The sequence below is a fragment of the Dicentrarchus labrax genome, unplaced genomic scaffold, assembly GCF_905237075.1.
Source record: "Dicentrarchus labrax unplaced genomic scaffold, dlabrax2021, whole genome shotgun sequence".
Classification (NCBI taxonomy): Eukaryota; Metazoa; Chordata; class Actinopteri; family Moronidae; genus Dicentrarchus; species Dicentrarchus labrax.
In genome coordinates this window covers 20,869,720-20,886,644 of record NW_026136707.1, presented here as the reverse complement: position 1 = coordinate 20,886,644, position 16,925 = coordinate 20,869,720, and the positions used below count along the sequence as shown (strand labels likewise).

The window sequence follows — 16,925 nt, the reverse complement described above, 5'->3', positions numbered from 1 at the left end:
TTCAGTGGTTTGGTCATGGACCTTTGTCAGGCATTAGATTTCCAATGAAACAACAATATCTTTACATCAGGGTCCAGGGCTGTGACAAACAATCAAAAGGAGAGACAAATCTCAGACACCTACGACAGTTAATAAATTGGTAATTGATAAAAAATATATATCAAAATCCACAGAAGATGAAAAAATGAACTTATTTAATTTAAAAAAAAGAACAATAAGCATCTTTTATCAATGGGAGAAGTTCAAATGGGATAGAAGTCTAACAATAACCAGTCCAGGTATCTTTTAAAACTACATTTTGACATGAAAAGCTCCAAAACTGTAAAAACAAAACAGGAGTTGGCAGGCAGTATCCAATATCTTTGGTTTTCAAAAACCCGTACTGGCTGAACATTTCTCAAAGCTCTCACCTATAATCATCTTTACATGGCTGCCTGCAGAAAATACAGAGGAAATTGCTCTGGCTTAAGCTACCGTTTAGTCATAAGGTTATGGTCAGTTTGGTACGCTGCCAAAGCCATGCTCCTGAGTCATTTTACTGTATGTATTTTTTGTTATCCATTCCCAGAACACCAGTTGAATCATACAGCAAGAAAATAATCCCCAGCACAGAGAGAGTTTAGGGTGGTGAGCAACAAACATGTGTCTCAAACATGTGTTTGCTTTCCCTTAACCACACAGAGGTGCCTCTTTTAACCTCCCCACTTTCCATCGAGACAGTTATTAACTTTGCAGATGATATCTTGTCATGTTAACTATTGATCCCTGTCATCATTAGAGTGTGTAATAACGAGGACTGTGGCTTGACAATTTTGTTGTATCTGCGAGGAGTGACAGGCCCATGTGTTAAAGACATGTTTACTTCACTCCGGGATCAATAAATGCTGTGAGCCAGCATGAGAAAGCATAGGCCCTTACCAGTGTTATCGATGCACGATGTATCACATTATGAAATATACGTAGGAGAAAGCTGCCCACAAGATTAAGGAGTCCTCATAGATCAATGAAGAGCATGAGCATTAATATAGTGCTGCTACTTCCCTCCCCTGGACACCCCAGGTTATTTTTGCTCTCAGGCTGAACACTGATGCACATAGACGTGCTTTCGCGTGAACTGGGAGAATTAGATTTGCCTGTTGGTGTTACAATCCAATATCTATCATTGAAAGGATTCTTTTCACTCCTATAGCCAAAGGTGGCTCATTTTAGGCTCGGGCAGAGGCCGCCATGGCAGCGAAAATTGCATTTCTGTTGAGATTTTAAACTTATTAACATGATAGAAACACCTACTTTTCATTCATTGGGATAGCAGTGTGTAAGACAGCAATCTTAACCTTGAGACAGAGGGTGGAAAAGACTGAGTGACTGTTTCATGTTGTCAGGAAATGTTCCTTCTATTAGTGATTTTCGCTGTTTAATCCCATGCTGAAATGTAGCTGTATTCATTTAGTGCCTTATGTTAACCCTTGCTTAAGCTTTTTTTCATTTTCCTTAAATTGCAGAGACCCAAAAGAAATCATAAATCTTTCTTCTTTTGCACTTCCAGTATTTCCAACTTAAAATTGCTATCTTTGCACTGCATCGTAAACCTGACATTTGTTCGGCTGGTAATCATTTTGACCACATCCAGATCCAGTTGACCTCATATATAAACTGAACTCATAAACCTTGTTTCTCACGATGCACGTCAGGCCTATATGAGCACTCATCTGAATATATCCCCACTGTGGAGGACAACAGAAGCGTGTTGTCATCCAGCTGACCCTTGAAGTGGCCAGATGAAGGGCAGCGAGGAGGAGGGGGGGGTGAAGGGTGGAAGGGAAACTTGGGCCAAGGTCAAGAAAGCTAATTTGTTTCCTGCGTCCCCTGCCGTCCCTGAGAGGCAGACCACACACTGCCCATACAAGAGGGGCTTTAATGTGGTTGCATAGCATGGGGTTGAGCTCATCAGCTTCCGGGTCCTGTATCACGCAGGAAGCAAAAATCTGTGTGTTATTGTTTCTGACTCTGTTCTTGTAGTGAATATTAAGAAAACAAATCTAGTGTAACACATTTATACAAACAGAGAGGTATTTAAGACATGTTTTATTGAGAGCAGAGACACATTTTGCTGTTGTTTCTAACTGACATCATATATTTTAAGAAATAAATCCTGGCATTGCACCAGTGTTGAATGTTTAAATACAGTGATGGAAGAAGTATCTAGATTCTTTACATACGTGAAAGAAACAGTATTGATATATAAAAATACTCCAATACAAGAAAAAGTCCTACATTCAAAATCTGCTATTTGAAAACTTGGTTATTATCATTGCCGATGAATTAATATCTAGCAGAATTTCATTGTTGTTGGTGATCAAGGCTGACTGTTTCTAACTATTTTAAACACCATTAGATAGTTCTATCTATAAGAAGACATTATATTTTTATAAGATAATAATAGGTATTGTAGACTATTCAGATTCTTAATCTTCAAAGTAACTAGTTACTATAGCTGTCCAATGTATAGCGGAGCAAATCAGTACAATATTGGACACTAAAATATAGTAGAGTATTAATTATAAGGTGTCAGAAAATGGAAGTACTTCAGTAGACTTGATTCGAGTACATGTACAAAGTTACATTACACTACTGCATTTACTGCATGTTATTATTATGATGTCTGTTTAAATTATTTTCCAAATTCAATTCAAAACTGTTTAGAAGTGATTGGGGAGAGCAGACACTTGTGGGTAGTCATTTATCAACAGGCATATCCTCAGTATGGATAATATGTTGTATATATTTTCAACTGGATAGACACACTTTAAATGAGTGTGTGTGTGTGTGTGTGTGTGTGTGTGTGTGTGTGCACACATACACATTTAAACTTTTCTCGTAAAACTTGAATTAATAGTTTTATTATAATATTATCAACATTATTCTTATCATTTTAAAGTATAACATTAAAAAAAACAAAAATAGTGCTTTTTTTCATGATTTTTTAGTTGTTCAGCTGGCCACGTCCTGCCATTCATCAAACACTTATTGGATTACATGACATGAAACACTGTTTTGGCAGCTCAGTGGCGGCTCCTTCTAACAGTCAAAGTCAAAGAGGAAATGAACGTATATGCCACCTCAAGGGCACACATGGTACCTCTGTGGAACCTGTAAAGCAGTGGTTAATCACTGTCTGAATGAAGCTGTATAGCCTTCAGTGGGGAAAAGCCATGAGCCATGGAGAGAAAGAGTTTAAATTACCGAGCACTCGGGTTTGACAAAGGCCAGATCCTGTAATTCGTGGTGCATAAGTGTGAATTCGGTGAATAAACATTTATTTATTTAAGACTACTTTAACATTGGCTAATGTGAACTTCTATAATAATGCTATTGTTATTTGGCTTTAAAACAGTGTAATCAGATAAGTTTGCCAAGTTTGTGATGGATGAATATATAGATTAATGGACTCAAAGTTACCAAAGAGATCCGTTTTTTTTTTTCTTTTAATTAGCACCTGTGAGCTGTTTCCCATTAACACTGTGCACATTAAAAATCCCTCTGCTTTTTCTAATTAAGTAAAGTGGAAACAGATTAGATGGCTTCTTTGAACAAAGGTCAGTGATTGCACTTTGTCTCGCTCCTCTGTTTGTTTGTTTGGCCGGCACCAGGAGAGAGCCTGCCACTTCTTCCCAGAATGTCACTTCACAATCACTGTTTGTTTTACGGAACAGCCTTTTCTTACGCCTCGTCTTCATCTCCTCTCAAATGTTTTCTATTTTTATTTCTTTTAGAATGTGATCAATAGATAAAGACGTGCCTCGAACTACTGTCAGCTTTGTCAGTTTTTTTGCTTCTTCTTATAAAAGCAAAAGTATATTCTGCTCCACAGGTGGGGAACAGGGAAAGAGAGGCTGATGCGATATAGATTTTCTGCTGATATGATTATAAAAGCACGTGGGAATGTCAGATTAAAGCTGGACTGATGAAAGATAGGCATCAATCAGCGATGTCTCTGGAGAGGCTGCAAGGCATGACATGGTTGTCAAGAAGGAGGAATATGGTGACTCATCCCTCCCTAATCTCCCTTTCCTGGCCAATTGATTGGGCTTTCATATCCATTAGCCTGGCTTTCATAGTTGCTGTAATGAATGGCCAGACTACAGACATACTTCGAGACCAAACTTGTCTCTTAGAAAGAAGAAAGGGAGAAAAAGACAGCAGAACAGCTGCAATTCACACAGGTATCCTGAACCTCTCAGTGGAGTCCAAGGATCTCCAAGGCAACATGAAGAAAGGTTTAATGACATTGTAATTTAATTAACTACAAATTATTCCACTATTGCTTGACAAACCTTGAATCTGTGTTTTAACATGGGTGCATAAAATGAAACTGTTTTAGATTGAACCCTGTTTCCTAAAAAACTAAGTTCTACTTATTTGTTTTGTTAAATATGTTTAGACTGAAATATAATTACTGGATTCTGTTTAGTGACACTGTTTCCAGTGAAGAAATGTATATGTTTTTGTACAATGAGGTGGTTGAGGTGGATGATGGATGTTCAAGGCACAGGGCATCCTCAGTCCTACACGTAACACCAGCCCTTTGGTTATAAACTGTTGATAAAGTAAACACATGCTGTCTTATACTTCAAGTTTTAATATTTAATCATGTGGTTTTTCCCCGACTTCAACCAAGTGCGGACAGTGCCTAAACATAAGCACAAAAACAAATATTATATGAGCAAATATCAGGGTTGGCAGTTTAAAAAGTGTAGTCAGTAATCGAATCCAACAATGTAACCTTATCATTAACCTAACTTTTCATTAAGCAAGCAGTAGCCCTTTAGACCAGTTTCACATCTGGAAGGCATAGCATGCACTATACTGTGATGTTGTTCCCCTTTCTGCTTTAAATACAAAGTAATGGTGAAATTCCCATCCAGTAAAAGCATTTTTTCACTAGAGGCCATAATAATGGAGATGAGTTATGGAGTCCAGAGTGGTGTTTTGACACATGTGTTATACTTTTTTTGCATCCTGATTATATAACTCTGTTACATGCAATCCATTACTTCTAAGCCTGGATATCATATTGCAATAGCAAATATTTTAAGGTAAAAAAAATATATATACTGTCAGTGAAAATGTGTACACCTTGCGACTCAGCATTTTAATTAAACATTTTGCAATAACTAGTCATGTAACCAATTATGTTTTCAAATTAAATAACGCAATTACATTTACTGAAATTTAAATGGGTTATTTTTTTCTTACCTGAAAATAGTGGACAACTGCAGAAGACGAAAGACAAACGCAGCACATCTGAAGTTTCCTTATGTTGACAAAAGAACTTAGTTCAGGCAGCAAAACGTACTTGCTTCAATCAGAATTCATACTGTACTTGTTAAAAAGTATGACTTTGAATATGTTTTGTTCACTTTCAGTATTGTGACATTGTTTGAAGTTATGTTCACAAATAAGCTGACAGTGTTTTCATTCAGATCTTTTGTGGCTGCTTTACGTGGCACAGAAATGGACCCGAAGGCATGTGACTTATATGTTTGTTGTATTCAACACAGTTAGATTTTAGTGTTTAGTTTTGCAAACAAGAAATTTCTTAAGATTTAGCATTCTGGCATTAATGTTAACATGGAAGAAGGGCCACATAACTTTATTATTGTTTTGATCAAGGCTCAGTTCAGTCACATCGTGGTGCCGTAGATGATTTCGGTGTGTGTGTGCACTTGTGATTTCATATTGGTGTCAGATAAGGATCAGATATGAGTATTCACACTACAGATATACATACAGTGTAAATACAGCCCTATGCACATTTCAGGATATAGAAATCCTCACTAACTCAGACATTTTTTGAACATTAAGCAGTCGACTTTTAGTTACCCCCACTCACCCCACATTTCTGACAGCGATTCATCTCAGTGGGATTCTTATTGGTACACTGTTGGATGATTATCACCAACACATTCTTTCAGCCTGAATGCCCTCCACAACACCTCTGTAAAAAAAAAAAAAAAAAGTTACGCATGAGAAGAAGCTGACAAAGACAGCCAGACGGGAAGGAGAGAACGACAGAATTTAATAAAGTTCAACAAGGCAGAAAGGATTGCACAAGCAGTGAATAGCGATTCTGCTTTTTTCTCCTTTACAACTTCTGCCTACTTAAACACTTTTACACCCCCTCCTTTTATCTGCGTCTGCATTCACAGAGAGAGGAATAGCTGGACACAGAGGGAGACGCTCATTCCGTTTTTTATTTGAATGTTGACCAAGGATGGCCACCATCTGTGCAAACTGTCTGACTCTATGACTCTACTGAATCTCCAGCCATAAATATCAGACAGAGCTTCACTTCTCAGATAATTTGCACACACAAATTCATCGTCTCTGCTCTGTTTTGCCACTATTTAGGCTTTTAGCGCGATTCTCTTCAACTGACAGAAACCGAAGTAGTGTGCCATTTTCAGCAAACAGTGATTTCTGTCTAACATCATCTCACACCCTCGTGTCCCATTTACTGTGGCATCTGGTGCTTTTGTTTTTCTTATTCCTCGTCATAAAGAAAACCTCTTCAGACTTTCAAGAAACCCAGCCTACACTTATCTCTTGCTGGGTAGTTTTTTTTTACCCGGTCACTGAAAAGCCTTCCACTAAGCTCAAACACACAAGGGGAGGTGGTGAAAATGGGGTAGATGACATTGTTTCAGTGATATGGATGTACGGCTTAAAGACAAAAGTGTTGGTTGAATGTTGTCATGTCAATAAGCCATCAGTCGCGCCGCTAACAATAAGTTAATGATTCCCCAGCAGTAATACATTTATGAATAGAGAAGTGTCTTCTTCAGCCCAGCGGGTGTGCCCATTAAAACAGAGCATGAACAAAATAATTGTGATTTGCAGATAAAATCCACTTTAGAATGGGATTCCGACTGAGGAATTGTTGAAAGAGCTGTAATTTTCCACTAAAACATGACACACACTCACAGGAGCCCTGCTAATCAACTTGAGTATGTGTGTGTGTGCGTGTGTGTGGTTAGGTGTGTGTGTGTGTGTGTGTGTGTGTGTGTGTGTGTGTGTGTGTGTGTGTGAGTGAGGGAGCAAGAGACAGAGAGAAAGAGAGAAAGAAAGTGTCTGTTTTGAAGTCTTTGTACTATGTACAAATTAAATGATAGGAAATGCATTTAGTGAGGTACAGTGTCTCTGTTTAAAGTAACATTCTGTGACCTCTTGTCTTAAAATGATGTCTGTTTTTCAAGCCTTTATAGCAGTAACGCAATACTGATTCAACTTGTAGAAAGTATGAACACTTATGCTGTTCTAAATATTGATAAGAAAGACTTAAGTTCTTTTGAAATATTGTATCTTTACACACAGTTCATAGACATGCACCCTGTGTGGGTCACAAGAAGACATTGTTTTGTATTACGAAAGGTTGCACAAGCAAATAAGTTATGAAACCACTGCAGTAGATGACTGGTCAAGTAGTCCCAGACACATTTCAAAAACTCACACTTTAAGCGCTTTTTCAACGATTTTAATGCACATTTTCAATCTGAAAAATAAAAAACAACCTGAGTGGAAACACCAGAAATTCAAAACATAGTCCAAATATCTCATAAAGTTTTTTGCCTTGGCTGAGGTGGAAAAGTTGTTCTATTGATAAAAACAAAGTGTGACAAAGTGCAGTGGAAACAGACTTAGTTAACAAATCCTGACACACAAGAAGCATGTGACCTATTTATCACTCAAGCTTCGACTGAAGAGAGAAAAATTGTGGCAGACGAAAACAGCAGATCTGTGTGGACTGATGAGGAGACGGTAACATTCCTTAAATTAATAAATGAAATGACGAAAAAAACATATTTCCATCATGTTTTCCACTGTTCGAGGTTTGACAATTAAATCATCTCATTGCACCCTTTTCTTCTACAATGGTTTATGGCATCCAACTGGAGAATTAGAGCCACCAACAGTTTATCTTGATGTGCTCAACTCCTATATTTGCATAACAGTAGTGGATAGAAACACAAATTAATTCATCTTTCCACAGATTTTCTGAAAATTGGTGGAAAATTTGCATTAGACATTTGGATCAAGCAACAAAATGACCCGACACATCTCATTGCAGTGGTATGGCGGCTATATACGGTAATTTTTGGGACATTATCTTGTTACCCCATTTTATCAACAAGTTTTTAATAGATACCTCTGATTACCAATTAGCTAGTGCACCAGTGTGATTGAAAGATGTCAATTTGTATGCCTCTAAGTAAGTAGCAGAGACTTCCAAATGGGGACATAGCCATTCTTTTGGTGCTTTGGCCAAGTAATAAAATGTCTAGACACCAACTAACATGAATTTCCCTGAAGAATTAGTGTCATCAGTGTGAGAGCCCTGCCCTGCACTCTGGGGTGCAGTTTGAAATACTGTCTTTTAAATCAATGCTCACCTCTCCACTCTTCCTTTAATTGAACTTTGTAGCCTCCTGTCAAGACCTTTTGTCTAACAAAACAGCCAAGTTCTTAACTGTAATAGAGCTAAATCAAACTTTTAAAACTCCTCTCTGTCATGGAAAGTTTCTAATCTGTCCACTTAATTGTGATTGATTATGTTGGCATATACAGAATTTGAGATTTTTGACAGTTCTAGGCTGAGAGTTTCTCGCAAATGAATGTGTGCTTGTCCTTTGCAGCATTCCTGCCTAATTTATTATTACTTGTAGATTTAGCACTTATTGCTTAAGTTTTAAGATTGATCTTCAATTTGACTGTGTTCTGCCCAAACTACAGAATTATGTTGGTATAGTACAAAACAAACAGTTTTTACATCCGCCCGTGACTGTGGTGACTAATTACTTGAGGAGAATGTTGATGCCTCATAAAAGAAAAAGGCTCAAAGTGAACACCAGCTCCAAAAAGAATGAAAAAGCAGACGTAACATGTAGCAGCGACATGTAAGGTGATTTAGAAATGGTACTTTTATTAACTTTATTTTTTTCTCCCTGTTTTACTTGCAAGAATTGGCACTTTGGAGGAAAGTCCATGCAAAACATCTCCATCTATCATGCTGGCTGGGTTTCCACAGCAGTGTTATTGACATAGTAAATTAAAGGAGGCACACATCAGGTAGCTGACGGATCGGAGACATCAACAGCAAACTTATAATCGCAGCTCTGTCACAGTGGGTGAGTTTCTCTCTATTTTTTTTTACGTCCATACTTCTCATTTACTTCTGCCTCTACACTCTGTAATTCCCTTCTCCATTCTATTTTATGTACATCTAAAAAAAGTATGCCCTACTTTATTGGGTGTGTATTTCCTCGTATTTACCTGAAAGCATGCATTTGTTGAGCATAAATATTCAGTTTTATTGGATCTGGAAAAGGATAAAATACTACTACTCTTCATTTTCTAAATTTGCCACAAGGTATTCAGTTTATTTATTTATACTTTTATTTTGTTAAGCAGGATTATTGGTATTTTTGGTATCTAAAATTATTTTTTACTGGTGTGTCTTTTCCTGTTTTCTCAAGTTGTTCCTTCCTACTTAATTTAAACATTGTTGATTAATAAATGTGAAAATTCATGAATAGTTATGTAAGAAAAGAAGAAACTTTTCAATTTAGGTAAAAAAAAAAGTAAGGAAAGTCTGCCCCTCTGCATGTCAATACTTGACCTTCCTGTGTTTTACATTTTCTGCAGTGAAAAGCTTCTTAGTTTTTCCACTTTTATAAATTTCCCCCTAAAACCTCAGCTCAGGAATGCCATGTGAAGACATCTGTTTTAGCCCTGTCTGTTGCTGTATGTGATTATTAAGAGGAATTACCGGTGTCAAATCCAATACTGGTGTCTTTCTTTTACAAGAGATTATGAATTATATGTCGTGACTGCACTATGACACAAGGCCTTTCATTTGGCTTATGCTCTGAAACATGTTCAAAAAGTTTTAGAAGAGTATTTAAGGACAGAGAGATGAGTGTGGTCTCCTTATGACAGAGTAGTTATTGGACATGAAAAGTGGAATCACTGTAAAGATGTTTGCTGTTTATTATATTATCATGTTGTGCAACATCATTCGGCCTGAGCAGAATATTGTTTTGTTTCCTGTTTGAAACAAGAGTGGGGACTGAAAAACTTTTTGGAACTAAGGAGATGCATCAGTGAGAGACTTGGAAAAAATGCTACTTCTATGTTAGAGCCTGGATCCTCTAAATGGCATGGCAAACTGCCCCGGTTACCATGGCTATGAGGGGGTTTGAGAGCACATTAATCATGAGGATTTAGGTTTCTTTCTCTTTTATTTTTCCAAAAAGACACAGAATCGCTCAGACGTCCTTTATGAAGCTGATTTATGATGTTCAATATCTGTGTGTGTAGATCATGGGAAATGACTCTGAAAGGTAACAGTTTATGAGCGAGGGAGGAGAGCAGCGTGTAGTCTCTGTCAGCAGACTGCTTTTGTTGTTGAATGTGTGTTTAAGTGGAAAATAGCAAAGTTAGCAGTGGAAAGAAGGATTTGATCTGCAGCAAAGAGACAGGAATCTATGTCAATTAATTATGCCAGATCTCACAGCATTTGGATTATTATACACATTACCTATGTTTCTAAAGGTTTATGCTGTGACATGAGTGGATATTAATGTGTGAACAGGGGCTACAGGGATGCAGGTTTTATAGCTTAATGAAGATTAAATGTCTTGGAAAAGCTTTGGCATCAAAAGGTGTATTAATTTGCTACAATGGCCACATTTGGCACTTAACCAGCCCCTTGTTAATTGTGCAATCTGGAAGTAGTAGATGATGTCTGTTGTGGCTGCACCCAGACTGTCTAGAGTAAATGGACTCTTTGTGCCCACACATTTTACCTATGACAGACAGGCAGCTGATAAAAATGAGATCATGCATAAAGAAGTATCACTCTTGCTGTTGTGTTACTTTCAGTAGCGATCTTTTCCCTCTTCGTCTTTGGTCAGAGACAGCAGATTGATGACGGCGTGACAGAGTGACATTGCATTCTGGGAACCCAGGACTATGGCGATAAATCCATGGCGATTCAGCTTTACAATGGCCTACTGTCTAGCCATCAGAGGGTAGGAGGTTGTTACTGCATCACCCTAGTGAGCTGCTAGGGTACAACCATTATGCTTTCTTGAGGGGGGAAAGGGGGAAAATTAAGACACCAGGGGAAATAGTGAGGATGGTAATGAATTATGAAAATCTAATAGAATGAAAAAGAAGAAGGGGAGAGAGAAAAACTTCTTTGGTGAGTGGAAATTTCCCACGCTCTTTAGACGTTAAATCGCTATGATTCTTTTCAAGAAGATCTGTCAAATCGGAGCCTCGGCTGTATTAGAAAGCAAATAAAACACATGAACAAATAAACACTCCAAGTTTCTTATTGACCTTGGAGAACCAGCTGTGTTGTGAGTGCAGCTCAACTTGGCTGTCCGCACCCTCCCTCGATTCTGCTGAGAGAGAGTGTGTGTGTGTGTGTGTGTGTGTGCGCGTGTGTGCGTATGTGTGTGAGCAGAATAGAGCTCTTGAGTATAAGGGTGTGTTTTTGTTCAGACTGCATGCGTTTGTGTGTGTCTTTGTGTGCATGCACAATAAATGTCTGCAGCGATGTAATTCGATTGCTTAAAAACAAGCACCAAACTTATTGATAATTCCCATGAAGTCCCAGCTGGCCACTTGCAGGCTTGGGATACAAGTTTGAGAGGTCAAATATGTTTCGTTGTTCTTTCACTGGGCTATATGTAGAAAAAACAGTCACAATGTCCTATCAAAATAAACATTTCAGTGGCATCAAATTAACAAAAAAATTTTTAAAAGGTGAAAGAACATTTTAAAATGAAAAAGTGTAATGCTGTTTTACTTTATACTTGAGAAAAACAAGTTGCAGGATTAAAGTGTATTATCATTTTTAAGTAATCCCAGAATCAGAATTGATTGTATTGGTCAGTGTAGCTCTTAATATACAATATAAACAGGGATGATACAGATTCAAAAATAAGATATAAATTAAATATAATATATGGACAAACTATGTATAAACATAGAGTATTACTGTATGTACAGGATTGTGGTTCATGCAGTACGAGAGTGCATGGCAGTGCAAAGAATGTTGGAATGAATACTGTAGGGATAATAGCCTACTCTATTCACAGGGTGGGCTAATGTCCATATTATATATATTATGTATAGTATATTATGTACAGTATATACAGTTATGCTAAGACCTGCAGGTGACAATGAAAAAACATTATGTAAAGTTTTTATATTACATTATATTATACACACAACCGTTAAAGATGTGTTGTGAGTAGACATTGTTTAATTTCAGTGGGTCACAAGCCAAGTGGGTTGGGAGCCAATGTTCTGTTCTACTCTATCTAGCCTTGGAGACTGATTTGATTCGCCCCAATACAAAGAAGGTGAATTGAATTTTATATATGGTGCTTTGTAATATTCAAGAGTTGTGAAGTAACTCCAATGAAAACTGCTGACAGTGGGATAACGTAACAACAACACAAGTTAGGGAACCTTGTTGTTTTTCATGTAATTCTTTTAATACTTGGAGCAGCAAAAAAAATTTATTTGGGGTATCTGCAGAAATAACCTCTGTAAATAGAACCAAAACAGTCAGCATGGCTATACCACAAGACATTATGTTTGTGTGTGTGTGTGTGTGTGTGTGTGTGTGTGTGTGTGTGTGTGTGTGTGTGTGTGTGTGTGTGTGTGTGTGTGTGTGTGTCCGTGAATGTGATTTGGGTGAACCAACCCTTTAAAACACACACACTACTGTAAAAGCAATAAATTCCACCTATGTTGATAGCTAACCAACATTTTCCCCCTCATGAATAAATGGGCACAATCACTGGGTGGAAAATATTTTACTCCTGCATTTGATCACCACAAAGACTCTTGGTGATTTTGGCTCAGTAATGGGTGCCATACCTCAACTACCAGCGTTCCCAAAGCCTCCCCTTCTTCCCTCCCAAAGCGAGCTGGAGCTGGAAGCAGCTCTACAGTATCTCCTCCTGTGTGATCAGGCCTGCAGCACTTGTCATCTCCCTGGTGGCAGCTTAGATTCTCCAATTTTTAGGTTAATTAATCAAAAATGATTTCTTTTCTCATTAGCCATGCAGTTGGTTTGCAATCTGCAAAATCGATGTTTTACAGATGTTTCCCTGGGTTTTGTTTTTCGAGACGGCGCTGATTTTTATTGGGTATAGATTTAAGAGGCTGCTGAGGGATTGTGAGTTAACTCAGCCACACACATGCAGCCACAGACACACTGAATGTATATTATAGATAGTCACGTGCTCAAATAAACACCAACATAAATACAGTACATACAGAACAGACTCAAACTTGGCTCCTTCTAACTTACTTGCAGTACCTGGAATCTTAGTTCATCTAACTGATACGGACAGCAGTTCTGCTCTCTTTCTCCATTTTGGTTTGCCTATATCGAGTTGATCGTTGCCAAACCCAGGGGGTTCAGCCACACACACACTCTCTCTGGGTAGCACTCTTTAATCACGTAACAGCTTCTGGTTCTAGTTCCTGTTGGTTGTAAACAAATGTAATGTTGCATTTCCTGCAGTCTAGACATAACAACAAACCTGGCAGAACCAGAGAGGGGAGCGATTGTGGTTGCTAAGGAGTGGCTGGCACAAGTCAGCAACAAACCAGGGTCTGAGGTATAAAGGAAGGAACATGAGGTGTTAGGCATCTTCTTTAGTCTTATTTTGAGCTTTGCATCACTGAGGAGGGTCACAAATCATAGGTAAAAGTTAGGTAAGTGTGTTATTTTGTTGAAAATAATTAGTCCTGGGTGTTAAAGATGCATTTGTGCAAAAGTGTTTAAAAACTGTCGACACATTATTTGTATTTTTTCCCATTTCACATGTATTCTCTATTGATGAAGTCCTTCATGTAAAGTTTTTGGACCCTGAAATGTGCCCTCAATGCCATCTGCTGCACAGTTGTTCCACTGTGTGCAGTAAAGTTGTATGTGTGTGTGTCTGTGTTTGCCATTTGTATTTGTGTACACCAGTCCCCACCTACCGTTCCACTCAACTACACAGGAAAAAGAAGATGAAGCAGAGGAGCAAAGGAGCCCAAACAGAAATTATTATTGATTTAATCACATAATCAGCCGCAAACACTTCAGGCCAAGATAGCAAATCCATAATAGCCTCCCCACATAACCACCCTTACAAATTTACCATCAAAGCCCTCCGCGCACACACTGCAAACACAGGAACCAGGGGTCACCTTCAGTCGCCGACAAAATATTGACGTTCCTAATGCTTCTATATGTTTTTGAGTTAAGCGTTATCAATCACCGATAAGGGCCTGATGTCTCTAAAACATAACTCCTATGGCAGAGGGATTACAGCATCGCTTTTCTTGTCATAATCTAAGCATATCTTTTCAGACAAAGGGAGAGGATGGTAAAATCAATGTTGTCAGAGGCAGACATTTCCCACTGTGGCTGCTCCAGTCTGTCTTTAGATGAGATACAGGAACACTGTTCTAACCTTTGAGACATCAACATTTGTCTTTGAAAAGTGCCCCTGTTCCTGTTTCAAGGAAAATGATTTTAATTAATAATGTTTTTTTTTTTTTAAGTGCTTTCTTCATTCTCTTAAAACTTCACACGTACCACAGCTCTAACCTTTAAAACAATTTTGCCTTCATGATTACAGACATTGTACTCCAACAATGACGGATGTAATTATTTCAATCCCAATAATAAATTGGGTCTTGTTGAATGAATGAACTAAAGTCAAAAACAAAAGCACAAAAATAAGTCTTTTTTCTTTTGCTAAATTGTGCATTACACAAAAACTTAAAATACAAAAATGTGTTGTTTGAATCAATAAGCACACACAATGAATGACAATTTGACATCAATAGGCTGAGCTCGATTTTGGTGAGATAAAGATAAAACACTTAAAAATCAGCACTCTTTTTCACTTTTGTTTCCAAAAAGTAATTTAAAGCACCTGAAGGGTGTGAGTTTTCTTACCTTGAGAGCAGCTGCAAGGCCTCTTTACCTAAAATATGGGACTGGGGGTAGGCAACTGACTTTGAATGGATTGTGTCAATGCTTGTGTGAACAGACAATCTATGTACAAATAATGCACAGTGTCCATGGCTTTTCAGCAGGATTTCATTCATACATTTTGCTTTTGTTTTTTTAGTATTTTTTTACAATACGGCTGCTTTTATACTGTGTTAATGTTTCTTACTGACATTAAAACTCCCCACTCAAAGCCAGACTGATTCAATTACTTTAAAGTTTCAAGATTTAAGATAAAAAAAGAATTCACAATAGCCCTTCAATGTATTTACATTCTTTAATTAGCTTTCTAGACATTCATTTTAGTTGTTAGTGGCGGAGTCCGCCATAACCACGCTAAAACAAAAATGCCAACCTATGCATCAGGGAGTCACAGGAAATGATGCGGCATGTAATCCAGTGTTACTGTTTGTAATTTTGTAAAAAAAACTGATATCAGTCTCACTGTTTACTGTTAATTTATGGTTAGCGTCTCTTTAAGAAAGACCCACTCCTGTTTACCAGTGAAACTAACACTACATTTTCAATTGTTTAAGGAGAAGAAGAGGACAGTTAGATTAAAAGTAATATTTACAAAAGTATTATGTGGCTGTAGTTAAGAAGGGGCCTAAAACATATCAGGAGTAAACAAAACTAACTGGCTGATATTTAATAATATCGACCTCAAATATTTTCCTTTCTCTACTATTCAGCACAAGAGGAAAGATGATTTTTCTAATTTTGCCCAGCTGTAGACCGATGAATTGGATTCAGATTCGAACACTCTCATAACATCCATCTCTCCAGCGATCTATCCATTCAGTTGCCTATCCTTGTCCATCTAGCCCAGGGCTATGGAAGCCTAATTGTTTACCAAAGGGTTGCGGCTCATTTGCTCCTGGAGATTGGGCCTAATTAACACTAACTTGTCTGAACACTGAGGAGCGCTGTCCACTCCACTTTAATCTAATCTGTACTCTTTCAAAAAATAATGAGATCATTTACACCTCATTAACGAGCAATGTAATGTCTGGGAATTAATCATAATGATTGCTTATCATTTCACTTTGCAATATTATCTCCTCTAATGAAACTGTTCACACAACTGCCAAGAGGGCCTTAATTGGTCGTGTGAAATCACAGAGCACCGGCAGCTTGCCGCGACGTGTGTGAAGTTCTAATTTGCATGGGTGGGGTGGGGGGGAGGAATTTGGGGGGTGGGCGTGAGGGGATGGCATCACTTAGGAACACACATGCACACACGCTAAGGTATATAGAAATGTAGTGGGATGGTTTCAGGAAATGCTAAATAAATACTGTATAATATTGGCAAATCCTGCAACAGTCCTGGAGGGTCAAGTGAATAATTTATTGAATTGTTTTACTTTTTAGATAAAAAAAACTCCAGACTATAGCTATTTAGCTATTTCAACTCATTTTTAAACATGAAGTTTGAAACTAAATGTATGCTGTCCCTCTCTTTGGCATAAGATCCATGCCAGTGGTGGATGTGATTATCCAAGTGACATGGCCTCCAGACTGATCCCAGCTTTGTGCCGCAACCGTGAAGCCAAGACATGAAGAACACCCATCCAATATTCCAGTTTTTGCATTATAGCCTCTCTTAGCAGACTGTATATCCACCCAGCTGGTCATCGCTGGCACTCCCGCCCCCTGGAGGGAGGCTAAACAGCTCTAATAACAGTTAAAATATACCATCGCTCCCCAGTGTGTGGACCACCTAAAGAGGCCATGGTTGACTGGAGGGAGGAGAGCACTGACGCTGCTCCGCGCCCTGGCTCCCCAGGCTTAGGAAGGCTTAGGTGCGGATGTCATTTGCTCTTTCTCCCTG

General features: G+C 38.2%; 1 long non-coding RNA gene across 1 annotated transcript in view; it reads left to right on the top strand.

The window, feature by feature from the left end:
* The window catches only part of LOC127367153 (uncharacterized), a 60,635-nt gene that overhangs the window by 11,819 nt on the left and 31,891 nt on the right, over positions 1-16,925 (top strand). Inside the window, exon 3 of the long non-coding RNA XR_007885443.1 lies at positions 9,019-9,185. This is a non-coding gene — a long non-coding RNA (uncharacterized LOC127367153). The remainder of the gene's footprint in view (positions 1-9,018; positions 9,186-16,925) is intronic.